This window comes from Balaenoptera musculus, chromosome 4, assembly GCF_009873245.2.
Source record: "Balaenoptera musculus isolate JJ_BM4_2016_0621 chromosome 4, mBalMus1.pri.v3, whole genome shotgun sequence".
Lineage (NCBI taxonomy): Eukaryota > Metazoa > Chordata > Mammalia > Artiodactyla > Balaenopteridae > Balaenoptera > Balaenoptera musculus.
In genome coordinates this window covers 24,153,423-24,166,865 of record NC_045788.1, presented here as the reverse complement: position 1 = coordinate 24,166,865, position 13,443 = coordinate 24,153,423, and the positions used below count along the sequence as shown (strand labels likewise).

At 37.7% G+C, this 13,443-nt stretch overlaps 1 protein-coding gene and 1 pseudogene across 3 annotated transcripts in view; both read left to right on the top strand.

Annotated features, from left to right (window-relative positions):
* Positions 1-9,021, top strand: part of LOC118894455 — a 29,347-nt pseudogene extending 20,326 nt beyond the window's left edge.
* Positions 1-13,443, top strand: part of SLC9A9 (solute carrier family 9 member A9) — a 541,542-nt gene that overhangs the window by 304,979 nt on the left and 223,120 nt on the right. The window lies entirely within an intron of this gene.

Sequence of the window (13,443 nt, the reverse complement as noted above, 5' to 3'; positions counted from 1 at the left end):
TTTTTAAATTTATTCATTTGTTTTTCTAAAAATTAAGAAAAATATGAAGTTCTGCAAAGTTTGAGTTTTGTGAAAAGTAAAAATAAGTCACTCCTATCCACATTTTTCATTTTAATTTATGTATCAATTTTTTCCTACCTTATGAAATCGTGCGTTTTGTAGGCAAAGATAAGCATTATATGAAAATACATTCAGAAAAGTTAAATGCTGGCCTTTCGCTGGTCACGCCTAAGAGCTGTAGAGTAGGAATTTTTACATGATTCAGGACGTGTTGAAGCTGTGTCTCCCTGACAGTTCATTAATTATTGACATTTTCTCTTTTTCTCTCCATGGAATTCTGGGACTGGAAGAGACCCTGTTATGTAGCCCCCATATGAAAATAAGCAATGACTTGAGAACCAAATGAAATCCGGGCAGGCCCAATGAGAATCAGGAGGTGTGGGTAACGAGAGGCAGGCAGTTGGCCTACTGAGAAACTTTACAGATCCTGTTTCTTTCTACTACCTTTTTTCTATTTTTCAGGGTAATCTTTTAGGTTGTGTTTTACTGAATTTTTAAGCATATTTTCACTTATGCTTTCTTACATTCTTATAAGTTTCTAATGTAGTGAATATAATGGCATGAAGTGGCAAGGTTGTGCCACAGTGTAGGTAAATATCCAGGGCAGTGTTAAAGTAGCACAGGGAAATCCTTGTTAGATATGGTAGTTTCTATGTCACCCTGGTGCCCAGTCTTTTCTGCCCTTGGAAGCTGGTTATAATTGGAGGGAATACTAGATGCTTCAGGTCTTTCTTCTAGGTCAGGAAAGACAAGAAAGGATGATATATGAAGACTCAGATGAACTGACAATATGATGTAGAGGTGGAGTTTTATGGCTGTTTCCAAAATCAATGGAAAAGAAAGCTGGGACCAATTAAATACCTGTCATGGGCATACAAGGGAGAACTTCTGGTGCACATACTAGGTTTTGACCATTTCTATGTAACAAGACTGTAAATTTCTCTATCCAACTATTATTTCCTTGAAAATAAGAATTATGTTTTATTCCTTATTGTATCCCCAGTGACTAGCACATCTTTAACATAAGGCAAACAGTCAACCAATATTTGGAAATAAATGGGAATTGAATTAAGAGGATACAAATAATGATTTTAAACTATTTTCAAGTCTAATTTCCAGGCTAGACTTGTCTCCTAAATAGTTCTTACATGTGAGCTACTATATCTACACTATCTCAGAAAACATTGGTGGGTTCTAGGTGGGGAAAGATGTATCCCCTGAGAAATTTAGACTTCAGGCTTGACCTTATGAAAGTTTATGGTTTAAATTTACATTGTCTATGATATCTACAATACCCAAACTTAAAAAATAAATTTAAAATGTGGTCCAGGTTGGAAATATGCCTGGAACAACTGGCAAAAACAAAAACAAAGCATCTTTGGCAAGCCACATTCTAGAAAAAGGCCACAAAGATGTCACCTCTGTTAAAACTCCACCATTAGCTCATAGATCAAAATTAAAAACACACAAGGAAACAAACCACCATGAGAGACAGCAGGAATAGCAAACAATAGAACTAGACCTCAAGATTTTGATACAATAAATAATTGGGTAAAGATTATAAAAATTTATATTTAAAATATTAAAGAAATAAAAGGTGGAAGCAAAAATGAGAAAATAAAGTAAATTATTAAAATGAGGCACAAACAGATCAAAGCATTTTAATTTAAGTTATTGAAAGGGCATACTAACAGAAATTCACTTTACATAAGATATGTATGTTATAATAGAATGCATAACTTCCAACCCAGTGGGAAATAAAGAAGGAAAAAAGTCAATCAATACAAAAGCAGACAGGAAATGGGAACAACAACAACAACAAAACCCCCAAAGCATAGAAAAGTCAGAGTAATTTGAAAGCAGACAGTAGAAATAAAATCAAGTACATTAATAGTGAACAAAACTGTAAATGGACTAAACTCATGAGTTAAAAGGAAGGGACTGTCAGATTTAACTTAAAATTTTTTTAATTGATGTATTATAGTATACATAGGAGAAATACATATAAGTGCACAGCTTGCTGAATTTTTGTGAACTGAACTCATCTGTGTAAACAGCACCCAGGTCAAGAAGCATTATCAGCACCTCAAAAGCCTCTCTAATGCCCCTTACAGTCACTTCCCTGCTCTTCCCCAAAAGAGTAACCACTATCTTGACTCTAACAGCATAGATTAATTTTTCCTTTTATTTCAGAAGACTTCTAAAGTACAAAAAATAAATAAAGGAAAAGTTTGATCTACTTGACTTCACTAAAATAAAGAACATTTGTTCATCAAAAGACATCATAAAAACAGGAGAAAGGCTAGTCATAAACAAGAGAAAATATTTGCAATTTGTCATATAACTACCAAAGGATCATATATTCCAGAATATATAAAGAATTCCTACAAATCAATAAGAAAAAGATAAACTACCCATTGATTTGAAAACTAGACAAAGATATTAGATATTTCATATGAGAAGAAATCCTAATAGTCATCAATATATGACAAAATGTTCAAATCAGTGGTCACATAGGGAATTCAAACCATAACTACCAGGTTGAAAAAAATTGAAAAATATAATTGAGTGGTTAAGAGTACAGATTCTGGAGTCAGCCTAGCTGGGTTCAAATCCAAGATCCACATATGTAGCTATTTGCTCTTGGGCAAGTTACTGTACTTCTTTGGGCTTTGGTTTCCTCATTTATTAAATGAGTCTATTCATTCTTCCTACCTCATAGAGGCATTAACCTCATTAGGATTATTTTATTTGTTTAGGCCAAAATCTTTGTGTCACCTCTGACTTCATCTTTGGCCTTCAGCAAATCATCTCACTTCTATTTTAAAAATATATTCAGAATATTCTCTCTTCTCACCAGCTGCATCACTGCCACTCTAGTCCAGGTTCACTGACATCTCCCACCTGGACTATTACAATGACCATCAGACTGGCCCTTCTGCTTCATCACTGGCTTCTATTTGCAGCACAGTAGCAAGAAGGATGGTGTTAAAGCATAATCAGAACCATGTCACTCTATTGCTCAAAACCCTCCAGTGCCTCTCATCTTCCCCAGTCAAAGCCGAAATCCTTCACTAAGTCCTTCAAGTTCCTAGATCACCGTGTTCATGGTTCTCATTCTGATCTCTCGCATTCTGCTTCTCTGTTCCAACCACACTGGGTTCCTTGATATTCTTCAGAGCCTTTGTGTTGCTGCTAGCTCTAATCGGGCTGTCCCTCTTCCAAATGTCTACCTGGCTTGCATCTTCACTTTTTTTTAAGGTCTTTACTTTGTCTCTACTTTAAGTCAGTAATAGTTTCATTGGACTCTATCTAAAATTTCAACATCCACCTTGATAATAATTTTTCAGCCTCCAGTGAGGGGAAACCAAAAGCCAAAAATAATCCAGAGCTATTGAAATTTCTGGGACAAAGTCGGTGAGAAGAAGGGGGTTGTTCAGCCAACACACTGAATAACCCCACTTTTTCCTGCTTAGCTTCCTGTCTTGGCCACGTGGCACGTCAGATCATTTCTGACCTCTGCACTTTCCCTCTCAATATTTCTCCATCAGGTTTGCCCTCTCCTGAGGGGAGGGGGGGTCGTTAACTCTAGCTTTCATTCTTGCAGGCAAGAGTATCAGGACTGCTGTCTAACAGCTGTGGCTCTCACCTCCCTGGCAGCAGAGTGAACTCCTTGGAGGGAGAAAAAAAGCCTTGACATTTTATATCTCCCTTCCTGCTTTATTTTTTTAACCTTAGTTCATATCACTAATATGCTATATATTTTAGTTGTTTATCTTGTTTAATGTCTCCTCTACAGAATTGAAGTTCCAAAAGGCAAGTGTTTTTGTCAGTTGTGTTCACTACTGCATTTCCAGCACCTAGAATAGTGGCTGGTACTAGTAAGTCCTCAATAACTTTTTGTTGTGTGAATGTATAAATGAATGAATGAATGAGTGAATGCCTAGTTTGGGCAAGAGTGTGGAGCAACTGAAACATTTACACATTGCTGGGGGGAGGGTAAATTTGAGAAGCAATTTGACAGTACCAGTAAAGCAAAAGATCAATGTCCCTTCTGACCTAGCAGTTCCACTCCTAGTAGATACTCTCTGGTTAAGTGCTTCATACCTGCATCAGGAGACAGGTACAAGAATAGTCAAAGCTCCACCGTTTGTAAAAGCAAAGAACTGGAAACAACCCAAATGTTCATCAACAGTAGAATGGATAACTGCATTTCCATTGTTTATATCATATAGCTGGGAAAATGAATGAATCAGAACTACAGCAAAACAACACGATGAATCTCAAAAACAAAATATTGAGCAATATATTCAATGTGATTTCATTTATATAAATTTGAAAAACATAACAACAAAATAATATATTGTTTAGAGATGTTAAGATTTGCAGAAAAAGTATAAAGAACAAGGCCATAAGGTACACAAAATTTAGGATAGTGATTACCACAGAGACAGAAAGGAAGGGATGGGATCACAGAGGAGCAGAGAGCAATTCTGAAGTATAAAGGCCATGTTCTTTTTCTTTAACAGTATGGGGAATGTGTAGGCATATGTTTTATTATCTATTTTTACATTTCATAGTTATAAATATTACATATTGTCTACTCAATATGTAACAAGAATAATTTTAAACAAAAATCTAAAGAAAATGGTTAAAGAAAAAGATAGGCTATTCATTGAACAGCAATTCCAATTGGTCAATAAACATGAGAAGTTGCCCAAACTCCCTATTAATCAGGGCGACAAATAAAATGATAATAAGATAATATTCATGAGATTGACAAAATTTTTAAGAGTTGACCAGGCTAGGCGTTTTAAGGTTTTAGGGAACCAGATATTCCAATAAACTGCTCATGTAAAGGTAAAAAATATACTAATTTAGAGGGCAATTTTGTAGTATCTATTAAATTAGTCATGTGTAAACCTACAACCAGCAAATTTTTTAAATGATACTATATTTTCCTTCAGCATATTTTCAAAATAATACTGTTTTTGAAAAACATGTACAAAAAATATATTTTAATGAGAATACCTTTCTAGATAAAAATGGACTACATGGGATGGATGTGGGAGGGACCAGGAGGAATAGTCAAAGGGGACTCTATCATCTGAAATGTTCTAGTTATTTCTAAGCATATTTATGTATTGTTTGTTTAATTGTATTTAATTTTACAAAAGAAATACAATTAAAGCTGCACATCAAAATTTGCAACTAATTAAATGTAGTATTGAAGTGAAATTAGAGCATTTATATCCTTTAATGTTTATGTTAAAAACTACAAAGAATTTAAATTTAATGAGTAAAAATATCAGTTTAAGAGTTAAGAAAAGGAACAAGCAGAACAAGTCCAAAGAACAAAATTAAGTAAAAAATAAAGGTAAAAGCAGTAAAAAGGAAAGAAAAGAAATAGCAAAACTACAATAGAGAGGATCAACAAAGCCAAAAAATTGTTTCTTTGAAAAAACCCATCAAAATAGACAATCTGGATAAGGCAAAAAAAAAAAAAACAACAAAAATTAACAATGTGAGAAAAGAAAAGGAGGACAATACCATAGGTGCTGTGGAGGTTAAAAAGATAAGAAGATGTCATGCACAATCGATGCAAATAAATCTAAGAACTTAGGTGAAAAAGACAGTTTCCTAGAACCATATAACTTACCAAAACTGTTTGAAGGGGCTCCCCGTTTTTTGTTTTCCGTTCCCCTCCCCCTCCCTTCCCCGTCCCGGATGACCGGATCCTGAGGAGACAGCTGCAGTGGCAGCTGCTGAGTTCTCGGTGAAAGTTTTTCATTTCTCCCATCCCCTTCTCTCCCCACCCCATCCATTAATATTATTCTTTTGAAGATTCTTCATTGTCAAGCTGCCAAAGTGGAGAGTGTGATGGTAGAAGTGGGTGCTTCTCGTTTCAGTGCTTCTTCGGGCGGAGGAGGAAGTAAGGGTGCACCTCAGCACTACCCCAAGACTGCTGGCAACAGCGAGTTCCTGGGGAAAACCCCAAGGCAAAACGCTCAGAAATGGATTCCTGCATCAAGCACTAGACGAGATGACAACTCTGCAGCAAACAACTCCACAAATGAAAAAGAACGACATGGGCTTCCCTGGTGGAGCAGTGGTTGAGAATCTGCCTGCCAATGCAGGGGACACGGGTTCGAGCCCTGGTCTGGGATGATCCCACATGCCGCGGAGCAACTAGGCCCATGAGCCACAACTACTGAGCCTGCGCGTCTGGAGCCTGTGCTCCGCAACAAGAGAGGCCGTGATAATGAGAGGCCCGCTCACCGCGATGAAGAGTGGCCCCCACTTGCCGCAACTAGAGAAAGCCCTCGCACAGAAACGAAGACCCAACACAGCCATAAATAAATAAATAAACCCAAAGTTTAAAAAAAAAAAATTAAAAAAAAAAAAGAACGACATACAATCTTCAGGAAAGTAAGAGGCATACTAAATAAGCTTACTCCTGAGAAGTTTGACAAGCTATGCCTTGAGTTCCTCAATGTGGGTGTAGAGTCTAAACTCATCCTTAAAGGGGTCATACTGCTGATTGTGGACAAAGCCCTAGAAGAGCCAAAATATAGCTCACTGTATGCTCAGCTATGTCTGTGACTGGCAGAAGATGCACCAAACTTTGATGGTCCAGCAGCAGAGGGTCAACCAGGACAGAAGCAAAGCACAACATTCAGACACCTCCTAATTTCCAAATTACAAGATGAATTTGAAAACCGAACCAGAAATGTTGATGTCTGTGATAAGCATGAAAATCCCCTCCTCCCTGAGGAGGAGGAACAGAGAGCCATTGCTAAGATCAAGATGTTGGGGAACATCAAATTCATTGGAGAACTTGGAAAGCTTGATCTTATTCATGAATCTATCCTTCATAAGTGCATCAAAACATTTTTGGAAAAAAAGAAGAGAGTCCAACTCAAAGATATGGGAGAGGATTTAGAGTGCCTCTGTCAGATAACGAGGACAGTGGGACCTAGGTTAGACCATGAACAAGCCAAGTCCTTAGTGGATCAGTACTTTGCCCGAATGTGATCCTTGATGTTAAGTAAGGAATTGCCGCTGCAGGATACTGGAGAGTTGAGACAACACCACTGAGTTCCTTGCAAGGCTTTTCTTGACAATGGAACAAAGACGATCAATCAAATCCGTCAAGATGCATTAAAAGATCTAGGAGTGTTTATTCCTGCTCCTATGGCTCAAGGGATTAGAAGTGACTTCTTTCTGGAGGGACCATTCATGCCACCCAGGATGAAAATGGATAGGGACGCACTTGGAGGACTTGCTGACATGTTTGGACAAATGCCAGGTAGCGGAGTTGGTACTGGTCCAGGAGTTATCCAGGATAGATTTTCACCCACCCTGGGGCATCATCGTTCAAATCAACTCTTCAATGGCCATGGGGGACACATCATGCCTCCCACACAATCGTAGTTTGGGGAGATGGAAGGCAAGTTTATGAAAACCAGGGGCTAAGCCAGCTCTACCATAACGAGAGTCAGGGACTCTTACCCCAGCTGCAAGGACAGTCGAAGGATATGCCACCTCGGTTTTCTAAGGACAGCTTAATGCAAATGAGATTAGCCTGAGACCTGCTCAGTCTTTCCTAATGAATAAAAATCAAGTGCCAGATAACTATGATTTCTCCTAGTGCACAACCACCGCTCACTCAAACACCACCTCTGGGACGGACACCTCAGCTTGGTCTCAAAACTAATCCACCACTTATTCAGGAAAAGCCTGCCAAGACCAGTAAAAAGCCACCACCATCAAAGGAAGAGCTGCTTAAATTAACCAAAACTGTCATAACCGAATATTTGAATAGTGGAAATGGAAACGAAGCTGTCAATGGTGTAAGAGAGATGAGGGCTTCTAAACGTTTTCTCCCCGAGATGTTAAGCAAAGTAATCATCCTGCCACTAGACAGAAGTGATGAAGATAAAGATAAAGCAAGTTCTTCGATCAGTTTACTCAAACAGGAAGGGACAGCCACATGTGACAACTTCATGCAGGCTTTCCTGAATGTATTGGACCAGTGCCCCAAACTGGAGGTTGACATCCCCTTGGTGAAATCATATTTAGCACAGTTTGCAGCTCGTGCTATCATTTTGGAGCTGCAGCATTTCAGAACTAGCTCAACCACTGGAAAGTGGCACCTATTTTCCTCTCTTCTTACTTTGTCTTCAGCAATTAGCTAAATTACAAGCTCGAGAATGGTTAACAGAGCTCTTCCAACAAAGCAAGGTCAATATGCAGAAAATGCTCCCAGAAATTGACCAGAATAAGGACCGCGTATTGGAGATCTTGGAAGGAAAGGGACTGAGTTTCTTATTCCCACTCCTCAAATTGGAGAAGGAACTGTTAAAGCAAATAAAGTTGGATCCATCTCCTCAAACCATATATAAGTGGATTAAAGATAACATCTCTCCCAAACTTCATGTAGATAAAGGATTTGTGAACATCTTAATGACTAGCTTCTTACAGTACGTTTCTAGTGAAGTAAACCAACCCAGTGATGAAACAGATTCTTCCTCTGCTCCTTCCAAAGAACAGTTAGAGCAGGAAAAACAACTGCTTCTTTCCTTCAAGCCAGTAATGCAGAAATTCCTTCATGATCATGCTAATCTACAAGTCAGTGCCCTCTATGCTCTTCAGGTGCACTGCTACAATAGCAACTTCCCGAAAGGCATGTTACTTCAAATTTTGTTCACTTCTATGACATGGAGATTATTGAAGAAGAAGCTTTCTTGGCTTGGAAAGAAGATATAACCCAAGAGTTTCCAGGGAAAGGCAAGGCTTTGTTCCAGGTGAATCAGTGGCTAACCTGGCTAGAAACTGCTGAAGAAGAAGAATCAGAGGAAGAAGCTGACTAAAAAAACCAGCCAAAGCCTTAAATTGTGCAAAACATACTGGTGCTATGATGTAACTGCATTTGACCTAACCACTACGAAAATTCATTCCGCTGTAGCATTTTCACAATATTTAAAGCAGAAGCACGTCTGTTAGGATTTCTTTCTGCATAAGGTTTTTTTGTTGTGTAATGTCTTAATCATAGTCTACCATCAAATATTTTAGGAGTATCTTTAATGTTTAGATAGTATATTAGCAGCATGCAATAATTACATCAAGTTAAGCAGAGGCAGTCTATTGCAAGGACCTTCTTTGCTGCCAGTTATCATAGGCTGTTTTTTTTTTTTTTTTTTTTTGGCTGTGTTGGGTCTTCGTTTCTGTGCGAGGGCTTTCTCTAGTTGTGGCGAGCTGTGGCCACTCTTCATTGCGGTGCGCGGGCCTCTCACTGTCACGGCCTCTCTTGTTGCGGAGCACAGGCTCCAGACACGCAGGCTTAGTAGTTGTGGCTCACGGGCCTAGTTGCTCCGCGGCACGTGGGATCTTCCCAGACCAGGGCTCGAACCCGTATCCCCTGAATTGGCAGGCAGATTCTCAACCACTGCGCCACCAGGGAAGCCCAATAGGCTGTTTTAAGTTAGAAAACTGAATAGCAACACTGAAGACTGTAGAAATGCACTTTGCTCAGTAATACTTGAGTTGTTGCAATATTTGATTATCCATTTGGTTGTTACAGAAAAATTCTTAACTGTAATTGATGGTTGCTGCCGTAATAGTGTATTGCCTGTATTTCTACCTCTAGTAATGGGCTGTATGTGCTAGATTTTAATATCCTTGAGCCTGGGCAAGTGCACAAGTCTTTTTAAAAGAAACGTGGTTTACTTGCACAAAACTGATCAGTTTTGAGAGATCGTAAATGCCCTTGAAGTGGTCTTTGTGGGTGTGAAACAAATGGTGAGAATTTGAATTGGTCCCTCTTATTATAGTATTGAAATTAAGTCTACTTAATTTATCAAGTCATGTTCATGCCCTGATCTCATATACTTGTATCTATCAATAAACATTGTGATACTCAAAAAAAAAAAAAACTGTCTGAAGGGGAAAAAGAATTAAGTAGACCTATAATCATTAAAGAAATTGAATCAGTTGCTAAAAATCCATTCACCAAAAAAAACCAAGGCCCAGATTGTTCCATAGGTGAGTTCTATCTAACTTTCAAGAAACAGATCATTCAATTTTATACTTACCTTTTAAGAAAAAAGATAAAGAAGGAATGCTTCCCAAGTCATTTAATGACACTATTATAATACTCCTGAAATAAAAACCAGTCAATGGCAGTAATAAAAATGAAACATGTATGCCAATCTCACTTATGAACATAGATACAAAGATTGTGAAAACAATATCAGCAATCTAAATTCATCAATGTAGAACAAAAGTACATTATGACTGAGCTGGGTTTGTCCCAGGAATGTAAGTATGCTCTAATATTAAAATATTGTAAGTATAATTTACCACATAAACAAATGAAAAGAAAATATCTCAGTAGATTTAGAAAAAGCATTGAATATGAAAGATTAAACAAATATTTATTTTTAAAATTCCTGGCAAAATATAGAAGGGAAGAATTTCCTTTATCTGATAAAATGTATCTGGTAAAAAGCCATAGGAAACATCATACATGGCAGTGAACCTTCAGAAGTGTAATCCATTTTAAATTGTTTAAGTATCCTTCTTTTGATGTATGTTTTGGTTGTCTTCCATATCTTTTTATTTTAAGCAATGAACATCTTGATGTAATCTATGTATACTTGTCACATTATTTACTTAGGAAAAATTCCAAGAAGTAGAATTGTTCAGATCAAGGTTTTACATCTTATAAATTTTATTATATTTTCTTAAATTTCCATGAAGGAAGATTGTGCAAACTTACAGTGACACAGGCAATTCCTTAGAGTTCCCTTTTTATTCACTTTGTTTATTCAATAGATATTTATCGAGCATTATGATATGCTAAGCTCTCTGCTGGGAGTTGGTGTTCAGTGACAAACACAACAAATGTGCTAGGTGCCCTTCTGAAACTTACAGATTAGTTTTGGGGTCATCGGTATATCTTCTTTAAGAAATTGCTTGTTTGTGACTTACCCATTTTCCTGAATTTTCGGTTTGATTTTCCAGAAGTCAAGATTCTAGGATATTTGGCGTCTGAAGTATAAGGGGTACAAGGAATGAAATCTCTTAGGGTAGAGTAACTTTGTTTTCCAAACCAAAAATAGAATAGAGGATAGAAAAGCACAATAGTACTTAGATGGGGACAAAAGAACAAAGTGTATGAAAATAGGTCGGTCCCCAAAAGTCTGAAATATATGATTTCCTCACCCATGGAAAGGGAGGAAGTGCCACACACAGAGAGGCCAAGGGCATAGGCCATAGACTACCTCATATCCCCAGTTTTGCCTTGAGCAGGCTTTTCAGTAGTTTGACTCAAATTAAACTCAGAAGCCCCTATGGAGGAGAACACTTCAATACCATTTATCATTCTCAATCAGTAACTTTAACTTTAAAAATAATACAAAATTCAGTGATCACAAGATAGCAAACTAGCTTCAGCTGCTGGCTCCTTCTTCCCAAATGAAACCTGGAGAAACTACATAATTGAGAGAAAACATGGAACCAAGCAAGTAATAAAAACTATAAGAATACCTGGAGAGGCCAGAGGCCAGAGGCCAGAGGCCAGAGGTGGTCGAAGTGGTATGAAGGATGGCCACACCTGCACAGCAGCGAAAGCAGGAACCCGAAGAGAGAATCAGTTAGAGATTTTAACTTCTGCATTTGCCTCTTGCCCTTATTGTTTTGGGGTGATCTTCGCCCGCCTCATTGCAATAGCCTAGAGCATCCATTGTGGTAGCCCTGGAAGTAGCATCTAGGCAGTGAAGAAGTTGATAAAAGTGCAGGATGACCAGTTGCCCTGCCTTTGAGCATCCTCTGTCCTCCATCTCCTGTGCCTCCAAACCCCCAGGATGATGGAAAATGACCTAGAGAGACTGCCTCTTCCCAGCGTTGCTATGTTCTAAGGGTTTTAAGGGTGAATCCCTGACAGAGGAATTGCCAGAGGAGTGAAACCAATTCATTTTTGGGGAGTGATCAAAAGTTTGATGGTGCTGAGGGCTTTCTCCACCCTGGAGCTCATCCCTACTCATCTCCTAAAAATCACTGAAGGAACACTCTAGTGTGTGTCCCTCATAACATTTCCTCATAACATTGGCAGACAGGATTGACCCCAGGAAAATATGGGCTCACAGGCCAAAATAACAAAATGCCCAATAAGCACAACCACTTAAAACAGAGACCAAAATCTGGACATAGACCACAAGAAGCAAAACTATTAGAAAAGGCAAGCCAACAGTTTAAAATACACATAATTAGTATCCTTAAAGAGATAAAGAAGAATATTAGTAATTTGGAACAGGTACAAGATGTTGTAAAAAATAATCAAATGGAAATATTAAATACAAAAAAAGTGTTAAAAGAGAGAAAAACAGGCACCACTTTTATCTAAAACAAAATTAGCATCAGTCAATTAATGGAAAAGTCAGTTAAAGCAAGGAATCATTTTAAAATGATACAAATACCTCCAACATTTAATCGTCACTTACATAAATGCATATTCATTTGCCAATCTTTTGATAAAGATTCAATGCTTTTTCTTTGAATCTTAGGGTTCTCGGATGCCTTTCTTGCACAAAGCACACCCAAAATATATCTACCAGAACTTCCAGTTTCTATTTCTGTGTCTTTAGTTCAGAGCCAAGAATTAAAGACATCGGCAAAGCATATACGTTAAGAATTTTTCTGTATTTAAACGTTTTATAGTTGTCCTGCTCACCACTAATTTAGTAGCATTTTCTATGCAACTAAATTTTACCAAGTCTTTTCTACATATTTAACTTAGTTTTGAAAAGCATCAACTCTTTCTTTCATAGTCACATAAGTGTCTACGTAGTTAAATTAACAATTACAAATACCAATTTAAAGCAAAGATAAACAGACTTTGGAACAAGTGGAACTGACTCTCATTAAGCCTACGTGGTAAGAAGGAATGGAGGGTTAAACTAGAGAGTAGAGACTGATTAAGATCTTCTAGGGCATATCTACAGCTGAGTCTTTCCCTCGATATTTGAATATGATTTGTTTTGCATACAAACTCATTCTGAATATCATCAAAAATACACATGTAGCCCAAGAGAACTTTCTGAGGGATCTTTGTGTGGTAACTCTGAAGTACCCAAAGAGTTTGGAACAAAAATAAAATTAGCTCCAAACCACCAAAGTAAGTCAAAGCTAAAACTCTCATTCAGAATCGATTGATGCATGCCTGGTTTTTATGTGAAAATAAAATTGCCTTCCTTAGAAACAAAGGGAAATACATTCACATACTGTAATCATTCATAATTTTTGACATTTTACTTATATTGTCAAGGGTGTGCAGTAGCTTCAATACAAAGAGGCTTCAGGGAGGGGGCTTTATAAATCTTG